Source organism: Anabrus simplex, unplaced genomic scaffold (genome assembly GCF_040414725.1).
Source record: "Anabrus simplex isolate iqAnaSimp1 unplaced genomic scaffold, ASM4041472v1 ctg00000130.1, whole genome shotgun sequence".
NCBI lineage: Eukaryota > Metazoa > Arthropoda > Insecta > Orthoptera > Tettigoniidae > Anabrus > Anabrus simplex.
In genome coordinates this window covers 205719-224311 of record NW_027130079.1, presented here as the reverse complement: position 1 = coordinate 224311, position 18593 = coordinate 205719, and the positions used below count along the sequence as shown (strand labels likewise).

The 18593-nt window shown below is 48.8% G+C and overlaps 5 non-coding genes and 1 pseudogene across 5 annotated transcripts; 5 read left to right on the top strand and 1 right to left on the bottom strand.

Annotated features, from left to right (window-relative positions):
* Positions 1-3001: 3001 nt before the first annotated feature.
* On the bottom strand, positions 3002-3159 carry LOC137503518 (U2 spliceosomal RNA; annotated as a pseudogene).
* A 664-nt stretch (positions 3160-3823) lies between these two features.
* LOC137503536 (U1 spliceosomal RNA) lies at positions 3824-3985 on the top strand. The gene has a single exon (XR_011019206.1). It is a non-coding gene; the product is annotated as a U1 spliceosomal RNA (small nuclear RNA).
* Positions 3986-5826: 1841 nt separating this feature from the next.
* LOC137503534 (U1 spliceosomal RNA) lies at positions 5827-5988 on the top strand. Its single transcript, XR_011019204.1, has one exon. It is a non-coding gene; the product is annotated as a U1 spliceosomal RNA (small nuclear RNA).
* A 1840-nt stretch (positions 5989-7828) lies between these two features.
* On the top strand, positions 7829-7990 carry LOC137503533 (U1 spliceosomal RNA). The gene has a single exon (XR_011019203.1). It is a non-coding gene; the product is annotated as a U1 spliceosomal RNA (small nuclear RNA).
* Positions 7991-9830: 1840 nt separating this feature from the next.
* On the top strand, positions 9831-9992 carry LOC137503532 (U1 spliceosomal RNA). The gene has a single exon (XR_011019202.1). It is a non-coding gene; the product is annotated as a U1 spliceosomal RNA (small nuclear RNA).
* Positions 9993-16920: 6928 nt separating this feature from the next.
* Positions 16921-17082, top strand: LOC137503531 (U1 spliceosomal RNA). The gene has a single exon (XR_011019201.1). It is a non-coding gene; the product is annotated as a U1 spliceosomal RNA (small nuclear RNA).
* Positions 17083-18593: the final 1511 nt, after the last annotated feature.

Below are 18593 nucleotides of genomic sequence, written 5' to 3'. Positions count from 1 at the left end.
AGTTAGAGTAAGTTAGGGAGTCAGGTCCAGGTGCGGTCTTCGGAGCTTTGGATAATTTCCTGGCAACTTCCTCAGGAAGGACGTCGTCAATGGTGTAGGGATCCTCTAGACTCGGAAGTTTCGCGGTTGCCTGAGGTGGCTCCGTGCTGCAACCATCTCTGGTTCTGTGGACTCCCACGAAGTGCTCCTCCAGCTCTTCATGGGTGGCGGTGCAGAAGGGGGATTCTTGCTTGAGGATTTGCCTCATAGCTTTCCTCCGGTCTACTCGGTACAGTCGTTGGATCTTGCTTGCTTCCTGGGCGTCGAACTGTGGCACCCCTCTACGGGGGCGTCGGTTGAACGAGGGGTCTCGAATCCGCTGCTGGTCGCCGTTGTGCCTCTGCTCGCCCGTGGCAGCTTGTTGTTTAGTAGTGATGTCACGGACAGCTTCGGTTAGGTCTCCACAAGCTTCTTCGAAGGACTCCCAATCGTTGATCGCGCGGAATTTCTCCAGCCATTCCTCTTGAAACGGGCTAAGTTGGTGTTGCCCTGTGTGACGAGCGTTGTTTTGGCTGGGGGTGGAGAGATGTTCAGTGCCTGGGGGTAGGGGTTGAGTAGTGGTTGGGACGAGCGGGGCGGGATTGGGGGATGGGAGGATTGGCGATGGGAAAGGAGGGAGTGAATTCCGGGAAGAGGGGCCAGGCATAGCGCAAGGTGGCGAGGCGTTCGGGGTGCCACAGTCGTCTTCTTGGTCGCAGGTGATCTCAACGAGTGTCGTCGTTGGTGTCGTCGTTGATGTCGTCGTTGGTGTCGATGTTGTCGTCGTAGGTCGGTGGGGCTCGCTCGGCGTTGTTGCTTCGTCCAGTAGTCCAGCTGGGATGGAGGGCTGGAGCCGCCCGGGGTGGGTCTCGTTCATCGCTGGGGCTCCTTTCTTGCGGCGACGATTGCGGGCCGGGCCAACACGTGCAGGTTCGTCATCTTCAGGCTGTCGGTTGGGGGCTGCTCGCATTGAAGTCGTCACCGATAACCTCAGGGATTGACGAGGCTCAACACCTGGGGGGTGCGGTGAGGTACTGGACGGGACCATCTGGGCAGGATCAGGTGAGAGACGGACAGATGGCAGAGCGGACGGGATAGAATGTCCGGGAGAGGGGCCAGATGTCGTGGTTCCCTGAGAGAAGACGTTCTGGGTGACCGGGCAGCGTCTGGCGTCCAATGTGTCTCCAGGTGTTTCAACGGGATGCTTATCAAGCGAAGGACCAGTAGAGATGGAGGGCTGGTCCCGTGTGGAGGAGGTCGCGATCGCTGGAGAGGTAGATTTCTTGCGGCGACGGGGGTGAGCTGCGTCAGGGCGTGCTGAGGGAGTTGCTGCGGGTTGAAGGCCGGCAGTTGCACGCGCTGGGGAGGTCGCTGATGACTCTGAAGAAGATTCTACACCTGGGGGTCGAGGTGAGACGCTGGTCGGGATTGCCAGGGTAGGATCAGGTGAGAGACGGACAGACAGTGGGGTCGACGGGACCAAGTGCCTGGGAAGGGGTCCAGGTGTCGCGAATTGTCTCAAGTTGTCGCCGTGGATGACAAGGCGACATCTACCATCCTTTTCTTCCTCAAATGATTCTTCAGGATGTTTGTCTCCCCAGTGCTTCCTGGCGATCTTTTTGGCATATCTGTGTGCGAGGGTGGAGTATTGCTCACCGCAGCATTCGAAGACTACCTCTAAGCCGCACCCCTTCTCTACGTGGAGCTTCTTGAGGTGTTTGACGAAGTCCTCATAACGCCGAAAGGTCTTCTGTGGCGCAGTGCATGCCGGGCACAACCATCTGGTGCTTGTGAGAGGCAGCTCGATGAATAGCTGGGTTCCCGTTCGCTGTTCACCACCTGCAACAGGGAGAAAAGCAGCAGCATCGGGGTCCAGCGTCGATAGGGCAGCGTCCAGGGAGGTGTTCAGGAGGCTAAGCCCGTCAGGTTGGCTGGGGGGCGCCCCCGCTCCTGTCGCCTCCGAGAGGACGCTCCCATCGTGGTTGTCACTCACACCGTCATTCATCTCAGGTCCTTTCGCTCGCTCCACTGAATTCACACTCTACAGTTGTTCCCACACAATCCCACCAATCCCACACCGTCTAACACACTCAGGGGTCACAATCAGGCACGCTCGTGCACTCGTCGAGTCAGTCGGGCTCGGTCACACTCAAGTCAGGTTTCCCACACAATCCCACACGCTCAGAGGTCACACGTAGGGGCACTCAGGCACTCGCTGAAGCAGACGCAATCAATCTCACACAAGCTCACACTATCCCACACTATCCCACACACTGGGGAGGCAACCGTGGGAACTCTCAGGTACACACGCGTTCAGGTACAATCAATTACACGCAATCCCACACTATCCCACGCAATCCCACACACTCTCAGGTACACACGCGTTCAGGTACAATCAATCCCACGCAATCCCACACTATCCCACGCAATCCCACACTATCCCACGCAATCCCACACACTCACAGGCACACACGCGTTCAGGTACAATCAATCCCACGCAATCCCACACTATCCCACGCAATCCCACACACTCTCAGGTACACACGGTCCCCTAAGCCACTCGGGCCGTCGCACCACTGGACCACCCGAGCCGCCTAGGATACTTGCTCGCACCCGGATTCACACACCGTCCACTCCCCCTGTCACTCCTACACTCGTGCCCAACTACTTTCACTCAGTCCCCTAAACTACCCGGGCCGGTGCACCACTGGACCACCCGGGCCGCTTAGGAGCCCTCAGTCACACTCGCACTCACTCACCTATCACTCCCCCTACCACTCCCGCACTCACTCCCGCACTCACACACACACTCACTCGCACTCCACTAAACTATGTGGGCAGCCCTAGGGTGAGACCCTCAACCACCAGGAGCCTTGGCCGCCTCACTGGACCTTGATAAGCGCGGGCTAGGTCGTCACTAAGCCCGCAGTGGCCAGATCATTGGCACGCTCCTGGTGGCAGGCGAACCACACGTTAGATCGCTAATCGTTCTTAGCAACCCAAGCGAGCGCCGTCCCTATCAGCCCAATACTCAGCTCAAAAAGCGAGAACCCTGCTTTTCCTGCTTATTCAGGGTCACAAAATTAAGCTGATAAGAACAGATACTACACTTTGATCTTAGCCAAGAGGCCGAGAAGAACATAGTACACTTCGATCTTAGCCAAGAGGCCGAGAAGCGAACACTTTGATCTTGGCCACATGGCCGAGAAGTGGTAGCGGGGCGCGTTAAAAAGCCTTTAATAGTAGTCGAATGGGGTGCCTGGGCGTGGTACGCACGGCAGCATTTCCTGGGAAGACGTTTCTAAAGTAAATATTGGCGGAAAACTAGTAGTTCGTTTGTTTAGGACTTCGGCTTGTGTTGGCGCTAGGGGTGATAGGTGAGCAGTAGTTTCAATGTCACATGGCATCGCATAGTGCGCAGTAGTAGTACAGGTAAGGGCAAGACGGCGTCAGAGATTTGCGTGACGTGCCACCTGCTGGGGAGAAGAGGAAGAAAGGAGCCTGCTCCATTTGACTTTCGGTTACGTGTGCGCGCTCTGTTGGCGGTTTGCGCAAGCTGCGACCCGGGCGGCGAGGCTCGTTGCTTGGGCCCATTTGACGCCAGGAGTGAAATGAGTGTCGAGTGTGAGATAGCGGTATCCTGTGTCTTAGTCGTGCGTTTAGGGATGTGATCCTCTCGTCCTAGAGAGGTGCGCCCTATTAGACCGTAGGTTAATGTATTAAAACCATCACGGGCTGGTTGTAGACTCTCCCTGTAGTTTTGCAGCCCCTTTTCGGTTTGGCGAGACGAAGCGGCGCACTCCTCATACTTACCTGGCGTAGGGGTTACCGTGATCAAGAAGGCGGTTCCCCCAGGGTGAGGCCCTTGCATTGCACTTCGCTTGGGTTGACCCCTGCGAATATCCCTAATGTGGATATCTCGGGCGCGTAATTTTTGGTAGTCGGGACTGCGTTCGCGCTGTCCCGGACATTTTAGAAATAAACCAAAGAATTGTGACTGGAAGGGGTTCGATACCCCAAGGGGTCGGTTTATGTACTTGTAATTGTTTACAGGAGAGAAATAAAGGTTTGTGATTTTTGCACTTCCCCATGTTTTGCTGAAACAATTCCAAACAATATCCTTGAGCTGTACGGTGTGAGGGCATACTCCTGCCTGCTGTTAAGAAACGGAAAGCCCGTTTCTTGTAACGTAGCAGAGCGGAGGTTACCCTTCAGATCGTAAGAGTATCTCTTTCTCCCTGTTCACAGACGTTTCCATTCGGATGAGTGTGTGAACTTTTTTTCCTTTTTTTTTTTTTTCGTGTATAAAAGGTCATACATACCGCTAGGACCCTTAGAGAGATTATTTTTCGTTTCCTCTTTTCTTCTGAAAAAAAAAAAATCTTTCTTCTTCTAATTGGCAATATTTATAACCTACAAAAGAGCTACAGAGGAAGAATTGAGACCAGGAATAAAACAAACGCATGCATGGATATGGATTTTTTATTATTATTATTATTATTATTATTATTATTATTTCTACTTCTAAGAAACAAAAAGTTACCAGAATATTCGACTTAGTTTTTGCTTTTATCTTGTTTCAGGGTGGACCGAACCAGACTATACTAAATTCTGGCCAATGGAAGAGCACGCTCAAGACCGAGTCAAAGCGTAGTTCTGCTCGTGACAGCGGTCAGAGGCCCCATTAAGCTGATAAGAAACACACGTACACTTTGATCTCGGCGAAAAAAAGCCGAGAAGCGGTAGCGCCGGCACCTAGGCTGAGAAAGGTTCCCTCGGCCAGTATTTGATGGAGTTAGAGGAGAGTTGGGGGGGGGGGGGGGGGGGTCGTCGCGTGCCTCAAATTGTACATGTAGAATTTACAAGGTTTAAAATTATTCTGATTACAAGTTCAATTTCCACTTTAAAATCTGGTTGCATAAAGTGTGTCCTTTTTTAATTTTGCACCACTCAGCCACGTGAGCCGTCAAGGGCTTGACATTATACCACCGAGGGCTTTGGCCGTCTCACCGGACCGTGATAAGCGCAGGCCTCAACGTCTTGAGACTCGCAGTGGCCAGATCACTGACACGCCCTCAGTAGCAGGCGAGCGACACCTAGCGACCACCGAACTTACCAGCTTGCTAGAGTTGTCGCAAAGAACATAGTACACTTCGATCTTAGCCAAGAGGCCGAGAAGCGAACACTTTGATCTTGGCCACATGGCCGAGAAGTGGTAGCGGGGCGCGTTAAAAAGCCTTTAATAGTAGTCGAATGGGGTGCCTGGGCGTGGTACGCACGGCAGCATTTCCTGGGAAGACGTTTCTAAAGTAAATATTGGCGGAAAACTAGTAGTTCGTTTGTTTAGGACTTCGGCTTGTGTTGGCGCTAGGGGTGATAGGTGAGCAGTAGTTTCAATGTCACATGGCATCGCATAGTGCGCAGTAGTAGTACAGGTAAGGGCAAGACGGCGTCAGAGATTTGCGTGACGTGCCACCTGCTGGGGAGAAGAGGAAGAAAGGAGCCTGCTCCATTTGACTTTCGGTTACGTGTGCGCGCTCTGTTGGCGGTTTGCGCAAGCTGCGACCCGGGCGGCGAGGCTCGTTGCTTGGGCCCATTTGACGCCAGGAGTGAAATGAGTGTCGAGTGTGAGATAGCGGTATCCTGTGTCTTAGTCGTGCGTTTAGGGATGTGATCCTCTCGTCCTAGAGAGGTGCGCCCTATTAGACCGTAGGTTAATGTATTAAAACCATCACGGGCTGGTTGTAGACTCTCCCTGTAGTTTTGCAGCCCCTTTTCGGTTTGGCGAGACGAAGCGGCGCACTCCTCATACTTACCTGGCGTAGGGGTTACCGTGATCAAGAAGGCGGTTCCCCCAGGGTGAGGCCCTTGCATTGCACTTCGCTTGGGTTGACCCCTGCGAATATCCCTAATGTGGATATCTCGGGCGCGTAATTTTTGGTAGTCGGGACTGCGTTCGCGCTGTCCCGGACATTTTAGAAATAAACCAAAGAATTGTGACTGGAAGGGGTTCGATACCCCAAGGGGTCGGTTTATGTACTTGTAATTGTTTACAGGAGAGAAATAAAGGTTTGTGATTTTTGCACTTCCCCATGTTTTGCTGAAACAATTCCAAACAATATCCTTGAGCTGTACGGTGTGAGGGCATACTCCTGCCTGCTGTTAAGAAACGGAAAGCCCGTTTCTTGTAACGTAGCAGAGCGGAGGTTACCCTTCAGATCGTAAGAGTATCTCTTTCTCCCTGTTCACAGACGTTTCCATTCGGATGAGTGTGTGAACTTTTTTTCCTTTTTTTTTTTTTTCGTGTATAAAAGGTCATACATACCGCTAGGACCCTTAGAGAGATTATTTTTCGTTTCCTCTTTTCTTCTGAAAAAAAAAAAATCTTTCTTCTTCTAATTGGCAATATTTATAACCTACAAAAGAGCTACAGAGGAAGAATTGAGACCAGGAATAAAACAAACGCATGCATGGATATGGATTTTTTATTATTATTATTATTATTATTATTATTATTATTTCTACTTCTAAGAAACAAAAAGTTACCAGAATATTCGACTTAGTTTTTGCTTTTATCTTGTTTCAGGGTGGACCGAACCAGACTATACTAAATTCTGGCCAATGGAAGAGCACGCTCAAGACCGAGTCAAAGCGTAGTTCTGCTCGTGACAGCGGTCAGAGGCCCCATTAAGCTGATAAGAAACACACGTACACTTTGATCTCGGCGAAAAAAAGCCGAGAAGCGGTAGCGCCGGCACCTAGGCTGAGAAAGGTTCCCTCGGCCAGTATTTGATGGAGTTAGAGGAGAGTTGGGGGGGGGGGGGGGGGGTCGTCGCGTGCCTCAAATTGTACATGTAGAATTTACAAGGTTTAAAATTATTCTGATTACAAGTTCAATTTCCACTTTAAAATCTGGTTGCATAAAGTGTGTCCTTTTTTAATTTTGCACCACTCAGCCACGTGAGCCGTCAAGGGCTTGACATTATACCACCGAGGGCTTTGGCCGTCTCACCGGACCGTGATAAGCGCAGGCCTCAACGTCTTGAGACTCGCAGTGGCCAGATCACTGACACGCCCTCAGTAGCAGGCGAGCGACACCTAGCGACCACCGAACTTACCAGCTTGCTAGAGTTGTCGCAAAGAACATAGTACACTTCGATCTTAGCCAAGAGGCCGAGAAGCGAACACTTTGATCTTGGCCACATGGCCGAGAAGTGGTAGCGGGGCGCGTTAAAAAGCCTTTAATAGTAGTCGAATGGGGTGCCTGGGCGTGGTACGCACGGCAGCATTTCCTGGGAAGACGTTTCTAAAGTAAATATTGGCGGAAAACTAGTAGTTCGTTTGTTTAGGACTTCGGCTTGTGTTGGCGCTAGGGGTGATAGGTGAGCAGTAGTTTCAATGTCACATGGCATCGCATAGTGCGCAGTAGTAGTACAGGTAAGGGCAAGACGGCGTCAGAGATTTGCGTGACGTGCCACCTGCTGGGGAGAAGAGGAAGAAAGGAGCCTGCTCCATTTGACTTTCGGTTACGTGTGCGCGCTCTGTTGGCGGTTTGCGCAAGCTGCGACCCGGGCGGCGAGGCTCGTTGCTTGGGCCCATTTGACGCCAGGAGTGAAATGAGTGTCGAGTGTGAGATAGCGGTATCCTGTGTCTTAGTCGTGCGTTTAGGGATGTGATCCTCTCGTCCTAGAGAGGTGCGCCCTATTAGACCGTAGGTTAATGTATTAAAACCATCACGGGCTGGTTGTAGACTCTCCCTGTAGTTTTGCAGCCCCTTTTCGGTTTGGCGAGACGAAGCGGCGCACTCCTCATACTTACCTGGCGTAGGGGTTACCGTGATCAAGAAGGCGGTTCCCCCAGGGTGAGGCCCTTGCATTGCACTTCGCTTGGGTTGACCCCTGCGAATATCCCTAATGTGGATATCTCGGGCGCGTAATTTTTGGTAGTCGGGACTGCGTTCGCGCTGTCCCGGACATTTTAGAAATAAACCAAAGAATTGTGACTGGAAGGGGTTCGATACCCCAAGGGGTCGGTTTATGTACTTGTAATTGTTTACAGGAGAGAAATAAAGGTTTGTGATTTTTGCACTTCCCCATGTTTTGCTGAAACAATTCCAAACAATATCCTTGAGCTGTACGGTGTGAGGGCATACTCCTGCCTGCTGTTAAGAAACGGAAAGCCCGTTTCTTGTAACGTAGCAGAGCGGAGGTTACCCTTCAGATCGTAAGAGTATCTCTTTCTCCCTGTTCACAGACGTTTCCATTCGGATGAGTGTGTGAACTTTTTTTCCTTTTTTTTTTTTTTCGTGTATAAAAGGTCATACATACCGCTAGGACCCTTAGAGAGATTATTTTTCGTTTCCTCTTTTCTTCTGAAAAAAAAAAAATCTTTCTTCTTCTAATTGGCAATATTTATAACCTACAAAAGAGCTACAGAGGAAGAATTGAGACCAGGAATAAAACAAACGCATGCATGGATATGGATTTTTTATTATTATTATTATTATTATTATTATTATTATTTCTACTTCTAAGAAACAAAAAGTTACCAGAATATTCGACTTAGTTTTTGCTTTTATCTTGTTTCAGGGTGGACCGAACCAGACTATACTAAATTCTGGCCAATGGAAGAGCACGCTCAAGACCGAGTCAAAGCGTAGTTCTGCTCGTGACAGCGGTCAGAGGCCCCATTAAGCTGATAAGAAACACACGTACACTTTGATCTCGGCGAAAAAAAGCCGAGAAGCGGTAGCGCCGGCACCTAGGCTGAGAAAGGTTCCCTCGGCCAGTATTTGATGGAGTTAGAGGAGAGTTGGGGGGGGGGGGGGGGGGTCGTCGCGTGCCTCAAATTGTACATGTAGAATTTACAAGGTTTAAAATTATTCTGATTACAAGTTCAATTTCCACTTTAAAATCTGGTTGCATAAAGTGTGTCCTTTTTTAATTTTGCACCACTCAGCCACGTGAGCCGTCAAGGGCTTGACATTATACCACCGAGGGCTTTGGCCGTCTCACCGGACCGTGATAAGCGCAGGCCTCAACGTCTTGAGACTCGCAGTGGCCAGATCACTGACACGCCCTCAGTAGCAGGCGAGCGACACCTAGCGACCACCGAACTTACCAGCTTGCTAGAGTTGTCGCAAAGAACATAGTACACTTCGATCTTAGCCAAGAGGCCGAGAAGCGAACACTTTGATCTTGGCCACATGGCCGAGAAGTGGTAGCGGGGCGCGTTAAAAAGCCTTTAATAGTAGTCGAATGGGGTGCCTGGGCGTGGTACGCACGGCAGCATTTCCTGGGAAGACGTTTCTAAAGTAAATATTGGCGGAAAACTAGTAGTTCGTTTGTTTAGGACTTCGGCTTGTGTTGGCGCTAGGGGTGATAGGTGAGCAGTAGTTTCAATGTCACATGGCATCGCATAGTGCGCAGTAGTAGTACAGGTAAGGGCAAGACGGCGTCAGAGATTTGCGTGACGTGCCACCTGCTGGGGAGAAGAGGAAGAAAGGAGCCTGCTCCATTTGACTTTCGGTTACGTGTGCGCGCTCTGTTGGCGGTTTGCGCAAGCTGCGACCCGGGCGGCGAGGCTCGTTGCTTGGGCCCATTTGACGCCAGGAGTGAAATGAGTGTCGAGTGTGAGATAGCGGTATCCTGTGTCTTAGTCGTGCGTTTAGGGATGTGATCCTCTCGTCCTAGAGAGGTGCGCCCTATTAGACCGTAGGTTAATGTATTAAAACCATCACGGGCTGGTTGTAGACTCTCCCTGTAGTTTTGCAGCCCCTTTTCGGTTTGGCGAGACGAAGCGGCGCACTCCTCATACTTACCTGGCGTAGGGGTTACCGTGATCAAGAAGGCGGTTCCCCCAGGGTGAGGCCCTTGCATTGCACTTCGCTTGGGTTGACCCCTGCGAATATCCCTAATGTGGATATCTCGGGCGCGTAATTTTTGGTAGTCGGGACTGCGTTCGCGCTGTCCCGGACATTTTAGAAATAAACCAAAGAATTGTGACTGGAAGGGGTTCGATACCCCAAGGGGTCGGTTTATGTACTTGTAATTGTTTACAGGAGAGAAATAAAGGTTTGTGATTTTTGCACTTCCCCATGTTTTGCTGAAACAATTCCAAACAATATCCTTGAGCTGTACGGTGTGAGGGCATACTCCTGCCTGCTGTTAAGAAACGGAAAGCCCGTTTCTTGTAACGTAGCAGAGCGGAGGTTACCCTTCAGATCGTAAGAGTATCTCTTTCTCCCTGTTCACAGACGTTTCCATTCGGATGAGTGTGTGAACTTTTTTTCCTTTTTTTTTTTTTTCGTGTATAAAAGGTCATACATACCGCTAGGACCCTTAGAGAGATTATTTTTCGTTTCCTCTTTTCTTCTGAAAAAAAAAAAATCTTTCTTCTTCTAATTGGCAATATTTATAACCTACAAAAGAGCTACAGAGGAAGAATTGAGACCAGGAATAAAACAAACGCATGCATGGATATGGATTTTTTATTATTATTATTATTATTATTATTATTATTATTTCTACTTCTAAGAAACAAAAAGTTACCAGAATATTCGACTTAGTTTTTGCTTTTATCTTGTTTCAGGGTGGACCGAACCAGACTATACTAAATTCTGGCCAATGGAAGAGCACGCTCAAGACCGAGTCAAAGCGTAGTTCTGCTCGTGACAGCGGTCAGAGGCCCCATTAAGCTGATAAGAAACACACGTACACTTTGATCTCGGCGAAAAAAAGCCGAGAAGCGGTAGCGCCGGCACCTAGGCTGAGAAAGGTTCCCTCGGCCAGTATTTGATGGAGTTAGAGGAGAGTTGGGGGGGGGGGGGGGGGGTCGTCGCGTGCCTCAAATTGTACATGTAGAATTTACAAGGTTTAAAATTATTCTGATTACAAGTTCAATTTCCACTTTAAAATCTGGTTGCATAAAGTGTGTCCTTTTTTAATTTTGCACCACTCAGCCACGTGAGCCGTCAAGGGCTTGACATTATACCACCGAGGGCTTTGGCCGTCTCACCGGACCGTGATAAGCGCAGGCCTCAACGTCTTGAGACTCGCAGTGGCCAGATCACTGACACGCCCTCAGTAGCAGGCGAGCGACACCTAGCGACCACCGAACTTACCAGCTTGCTAGAGTTGTCGCAAAGAACATAGTACACTTCGATCTTAGCCAAGAGGCCGAGAAGCGAACACTTTGATCTTGGCCACATGGCCGAGAAGTGGTAGCGGGGCGCGTTAAAAAGCCTTTAATAGTAGTCGAATGGGGTGCCTGGGCGTGGTACGCACGGCAGCATTTCCTGGGAAGACGTTTCTAAAGTAAATATTGGCGGAAAACTAGTAGTTCGTTTGTTTAGGACTTCGGCTTGTGTTGGCGCTAGGGGTGATAGGTGAGCAGTAGTTTCAATGTCACATGGCATCGCATAGTGCGCAGTAGTAGTACAGGTAAGGGCAAGACGGCGTCAGAGATTTGCGTGACGTGCCACCTGCTGGGGAGAAGAGGAAGAAAGGAGCCTGCTCCATTTGACTTTCGGTTACGTGTGCGCGCTCTGTTGGCGGTTTGCGCAAGCTGCGACCCGGGCGGCGAGGCTCGTTGCTTGGGCCCATTTGACGCCAGGAGTGAAATGAGTGTCGAGTGTGAGATAGCGGTATCCTGTGTCTTAGTCGTGCGTTTAGGGATGTGATCCTCTCGTCCTAGAGAGGTGCGCCCTATTAGACCGTAGGTTAATGTATTAAAACCATCACGGGCTGGTTGTAGACTCTCCCTGTAGTTTTGCAGCCCCTTTTCGGTTTGGCGAGACGAAGCGGCGCACTCCTCCTCCTATATATTGTCGGCTCGTGGATGTTTCTATGTTACGTATTTGGTATTTCTAGAAGTTTCGAGCAGTTTCGAGTGGTTTTTCACTTCTTGCTTCCAGAAGGTTCGAGTTCTTTCTCCAACGTTGTGATTGATCTTCGTTCTCGTCGCGACGCTTCGATGGCCTCTGCTATCTCTCCGCCGGGCTCGCCCAATATGGACGCTGAGAACATCAAAGTGGGTCGTCCACTTTCTCCGGAATCTGAGGCAGATCGTAAGAAATTGTGCGGCCAGCTGGCCGGTTCCAGCTCGTCTGGATCCACACTTACATCACCTAGTTCTACTAACACTCAGGTTTCCGGCATTAGCCGCTTAAACCCCCAGGACGACGCAAATGGACAGCAGTCTCTACCAGCACCACTTCAGTCCACCCCTGCGCACTACTCGCCGGCTACGTCTCGTAGTTATGCTCAAGCTGCGAAAAATCCGGCCCTGGCTCCCACCATCCGCCAGCGCAGTGTGATTACTTCTACACCTCAACCACCGCCTGCTTTCTTCCTCACCAAGCTTACGAGTAAGGACCCCACTAAATTAACTCCACGGCACGTTCATCATATGCTCAGTGTGTACATGCCAAACTTGCCTTATTATAACCTGGAACTACAACCGACTAGAGATGGCTCTATCAATATCAAGACATCTCATGCCTTCATCACTGATTTTAAAAACAAAGTTGGCCTGGAATACTTTGGCGACAGTGCTACTGTTACGGACATTACTCGTCGACCTCCTGTACGTCCTCCTACGTCATCATCCCGCTCGCCACCCTTCCATTCAGTGGTGGCCTATCGGGTATCCAGAGACTGGTCGGATGACGAGATTACTGCCCACCTACGTTCGGCCAACCACCAGATTTATCGGGTGGTTCGTATCAAAAATGCACAAGGACCGACTACTCTCATCCGGATTGTCTCCCAGGATATTACCACCTTGGACGCCTTCCTGCGTGATGGTGTTGTTATCTACGGCATCCGTCACCGTGTGGAACCATCTCGTCTGGCACCCCCGCAGAAGATCCGTTGTGGACGCTGCCAGCGCTACGACCACGCTGAAACATCATGTCCGTCAGCACAGGTATGCGCCATCTGTAGTAGCCAGGAGCACTTGACTAATAACTGCCCCAATAGGTCTCATCCTAAGTGTGTCAATTGTTCCCAATCGCATCCTTCCTTTTCCTATAAATGTAAATCCCGTCCAGCTCCCGACCCCGCCCATCCCGAAACTGTCACTCCAGTGATTTCCCAGGATCTTCCCACCCACGCCTCCTTTCAATCTCCTACCTTTCACCTGGAAAACCTCATCCGGTTCGTTACTATGTTATTTCAAAATATCCTTCCCTTCCACCGTCCTTTTATCCTCCAACAGGTTCAATTGGCCTCCCGGCTGGTGTTTAATACTCATGTTGACGTAGCATATTCGGGGACGAAGATGCATTTTGCATTTTTTCCCCTTGCTGCTTCCCCCTTTATGAGTTAAACGTTACGTTTATACTACGCTAATATCTGTTCCCTACCAGCCCATGGAGACCTGTTGAACCTTTCCTTGTCTTTGTATGATCCGGATGTCTTTGTTCTTAATGAAACTTTCCTCACACCCCTTCACCATCCCCGTTTTTCGAAATACCGTTTCTACCGCGCCGATCGTATCGGCGAGGCTCGTGGCGGTGTAGCTATCGGTCTTAAACGCCATGTTACCAGCCGTTTGCACTCTTATACTTTTACTACTATTCCTTTTGAATATCTTATTCTTGAAACCTTTCTTGCTAATGGATCCTCTCTTGCTATTGCTACCCTCTATTTACCGCCTCGTACCCCTCCTCCCGTCGACTTTATTACGTATCTTGACTCTAAATTTTCCACTTATATTCTGATTGCCGATATTAATATCTCTTCGTATAATGTCACCCAAAATCAAACTTTCACTCGCTTAGTTAACGACATCCGGGCTATACAAGTTCCTTTTCCTTTTCCCACTCGTCCTATTTCCAATTCCACCCCTGATGCCTTAATCCTTTCCCCCTCCCTTTCCCCCTATTTGACCATCGATAAACTTCTTCTGATTGATTCAGATCATCTTCCAGCTTTACTTACTCTTCCTTCTGTCTCCTATTTGCTTCCTACTTCCCCTCCTCGTCCCCCTCCTACCCGCCGTTATTCTCAAACAAACTGGGCTCATTACCGCACCACTATTACCAATCTCCTTCCTGCTTCACCCCCTCCCACTACTTTTGCATCTCTTAATGCTCTTATTACTCAGGTCGAACACGCCCTCCAAACTGCTGACCATCTCCATATCCCTCGTCATTCCTATCATCCCACCAAACCTCCTATCCCTCCTAAAGCCCTCTCCCTTCTTCGACTGGCTCATGATTATTACCATTCTTATATTCGTACTCGTGATCCGACCACCCTCCTTGCTCACAGACGCACCCTTCGTCATGCCCGTTCCTATATCAAAGCCATTAAGAAGAAACATTGGACTGACGCTTGTAACAACTTAACTGCCACACATGACTCACATAAATTCTGGACGACTTTCCGTAGACTTACTAAAACTGGCACTCCCTCCCCTACCTATCCCATACTTACTGCTTCTACTCCTCCTACTACACCCAAAGAAAAGGCAGATGCTTTCGCGGACTATTTTTCTACTGTTTTTTCCCCCTCTCACCCCCCACACTATCAACATCCTGATGAACCTACTATTCTTCACCATAACGATCCCACCCATCATCATCTTCAACCGTCATTCTCCCATTATTGTACCGTTGATTACTCCCACCCTTTAAATAAGCCTATCACCCCCCATGAAATCCTCACTTACGTCCGCCATAAGCGTAATACCGCTCCTGGTTCCGATCGTATTACTTATCGTCACATTCGTGAAGCCCCTATACTTCTTATTTATCATCTTTGTACCATCTATAATACTTTGCTCTATACTGGCTTCTTTCCTGCCCACTGGGGCCAAGCCATCATCCTTCTTTTTCCTAAACCTCATAAACCCCTCTCCGACCCTCGTTCCTACCGTCCTATTTCTCTCCTCTCAGTTCTCTCCAAGATTTTTGAAGGTATCCTTAGTCAACGCATCTCCCGTTACCTCCACTCACTCCATCTCATTCCTACTTCTCAAGCTGGCTTCCGACCCCACTTTTCTACTCATGATCATCTCTTTCATATCACTGCCTCTCTGGACACTTATCTCCGCACTCATCGACCGGCTGCCTTCATTTGCTTAGATGTTGATAAAGCCTTTGATTCTGTTTGGCATGCTGGCCTTTATTATAAGTTATCTCATCTTCCACTCCCACTTACTATTCTTCGTCTCCTTTATAACTATCTTAAATGCCGCACTGCCATGATTTCTATCCAGGGTTCTCATTCCTATGTCTTCCCTATCCTGTCTGGCGTAGCTCAGGGTTCCCCTCTCTCCCCTCTCCTTTATATACTCTATACTTATGATATACCCCACCCTGATCCCCCTCTTCGACTGTATCAGTACGCCGACGACCTTGCAATCCTTGCTTTTGCACCAACTTTTACGTCACTTTCCCGTAAGATACAAACTTATTTCACCGCCCTTGAAACCTGGCTTAATTCCTGGCACCTCACCGTTAATACCACTAAAACCCAATTCCTCACTTTCCGCTCTAAAGCCCGTCTCCGTCCTGTTAGTCATCGTCTTCCTATTACCCTCTATAATGCTCCTCTTGTAGAAACTAAACTCCTTACCTATCTCGGTATCCAATTTCAAAACAATTTTAAATGGTCCCACCATTTAGCTTCAATACACCGTAAAGCCTTATATCGTTTTCGCGCCCTTCGTACCTTAACAGGATCCACATGGGGCCTGAAACCTCATCATATTCTAACCCTCTATAAAACCTTCATCCGCCCCTTATTAACATATGCCTCCTTAACCTGGATTACAGCCCATCCTACTGAATATGTTCACCTCTCTCGCCTTGATAGACATGCCATTCGTATCGCGTATCGTCTTCCTTACGACACCCCTTCCGCTCACTTTTTACCGTACTATGACTTTCCTCATATTCTCACTCATCTTCATTCTCTTCGCCTTAAATATCTTCAAACTGGTCATCATTACCGTCACCCTATTATTACTGAAGCACTTTCCCTCTCTCCTCTCGCTACCTCTATCCTGAATAATACTCGAACCCCGCATACTGCTCACCTTTTTCCACCTGCTCCTCTTTAATATCCACTCCCTTCGAACGTCGCGACCTACTTTCGATTCAGCTATCTCCTTTAAGTTTAGGAAGAGTTCATTGCTCCTGGCTTAGGTCGCGCATACCTCTGCCACACTTCGACAATAGCGCCTTATGCGCTCGACAAAGTTTGTGTTGTGCAATATAGTGTTTGTGTTCCTTTTCTCGAATTTTCTCTTCACTAGTGCTTTTTCGTTTTTCGTTATTCTCGTACCTAATTTGTGTTGTTCGTCGTACCCCCTGCTTTTCCTTATTTGTGCTCTCCTTTCTTGTTCATCGGCACAGACTTTATAATGACTCCTTTTACGTGTGCAAATATCTTTTGATATACTGTACCCTCTTGTATTTTTCTCCTTTCATGTTAACGATCATGTTAATTTCTTTTGCTGTGATTGGTGTACCAATGTTTTTCTTTATCCAGCAAGATGGACACTTTACTCTTTTGCAAATAGTACTCTACGGACATTTTCTCTAAAATCTTTCATTGCCCATTCTTGGATACTGTTCACCATATGTATATTATTTGTATTGTATTTTCTGATATTTTCAATAAACGGGGTCTAGTGGGGGTTTTGCCCTCTCGGGGTGGGGTGCGGGTCTCTCGCTGGGGTGCCTCTTGTGGTCGCGTCTTCCCCTGCGCCAAACATTCTCATTATGTACCTTCCTCTTCCTGGCGTGTACGAAACATGCCTTCCCATGTTACTTTTTCACGTGTATTCTTTTTATTCTTCGGCTGAAGAGCTCCTTTGTTGAGCTGATGGCCCGCTTTCCCCCTTCTGGGGAAAGAGTGAACATAACTGATATATATATACGCACTCCTCATACTTACCTGGCGTAGGGGTTACCGTGATCAAGAAGGCGGTTCCCCCAGGGTGAGGCCCTTGCATTGCACTTCGCTTGGGTTGACCCCTGCGAATATCCCTAATGTGGATATCTCGGGCGCGTAATTTTTGGTAGTCGGGACTGCGTTCGCGCTGTCCCGGACATTTTAGAAATAAACCAAAGAATTGTGACTGGAAGGGGTTCGATACCCCAAGGGGTCGGTTTATGTACTTGTAATTGTTTACAGGAGAGAAATAAAGGTTTGTGATTTTTGCACTTCCCCATGTTTTGCTGAAACAATTCCAAACAATATCCTTGAGCTGTACGGTGTGAGGGCATACTCCTGCCTGCTGTTAAGAAACGGAAAGCCCGTTTCTTGTAACGTAGCAGAGCGGAGGTTACCCTTCAGATCGTAAGAGTATCTCTTTCTCCCTGTTCACAGACGTTTCCATTCGGATGAGTGTGTGAACTTTTTTTCCTTTTTTTTTTTTTCGTGTATAAAAGGTCATACATACCGCTAGGACCCTTAGAGAGATTATTTTTCGTTTCCTCTTTTCTTCTGAAAAAAAAAAAATCTTTCTTCTTCTAATTGGCAATATTTATAACCTACAAAAGAGCTACAGAGGAAGAATTGAGACCAGGAATAAAACAAACGCATGCATGGATATGGATTTTTTATTATTATTATTATTATTATTATTATTATTATTTCTACTTCTAAGAAACAAAAAGTTACCAGAATATTCGACTTAGTTTTTGCTTTTATCTTGTTTCAGGGTGGACCGAACCAGACTATACTAAATTCTGGCCAATGGAAGAGCACGCTCAAGACCGAGTCAAAGCGTAGTTCTGCTCGTGACAGCGGTCAGAGGCCCCATTAAGCTGATAAGAAACACACGTACACTTTGATCTCGGCGAAAAAAAGCCGAGAAGCGGTAGCGCCGGCACCTAGGCTGAGAAAGGTTCCCTCGGCCAGTATTTGATGGAGTTAGAGGAGAGTTGGGGGGGGGGGGGGGGGGGTCGTCGCGTGCCTCAAATTGTACATGTAGAATTTACAAGGTTTAAAATTATTCTGATTACAAGTTCAATTTCCACTTTAAAATCTGGTTGCATAAAGTGTGTCCTTTTTTAATTTTGCACCACTCAGCCACGTGAGCCGTCAAGGGCTTGACATTATACCACCGAGGGCTTTGGCCGTCTCACCGGACCGTGATAAGCGCAGGCCTCAACGTCTTGAGACTCGCAGTGGCCAGATCACTGACACGCCCTCAGTAGCAGGCGAGCGACACCTAGCGACCACCGAACTTACCAGCTTGCTAGAGTTGTCGCAAAGAACATAGTACACTTCGATCTTAGCCAAGAGGCCGAGAAGCGAACACTTTGATCTTGGCCACATGGCCGAGAAGTGGTAGCGGGGCGCGTTAAAAAGCCTTTAATAGTAGTCGAATGGGGTGCCTGGGCGTGGTACGCACGGCAGCATTTCCTGGGAAGACGTTTCTAAAGTAAATATTGGCGGAAAACTAGTAGTTCGTTTGTTTAGGACTTCGGCTTGTGTTGGCGCTAGGGGTGATAGGTGAGCAGTAGTTTCAATGTCACATGGCATCGCATAGTGCGCAGTAGTAGTACAGGTAAGGGCAAGACGGCGTCAGAGATTTGCGTGACGTGCCACCTG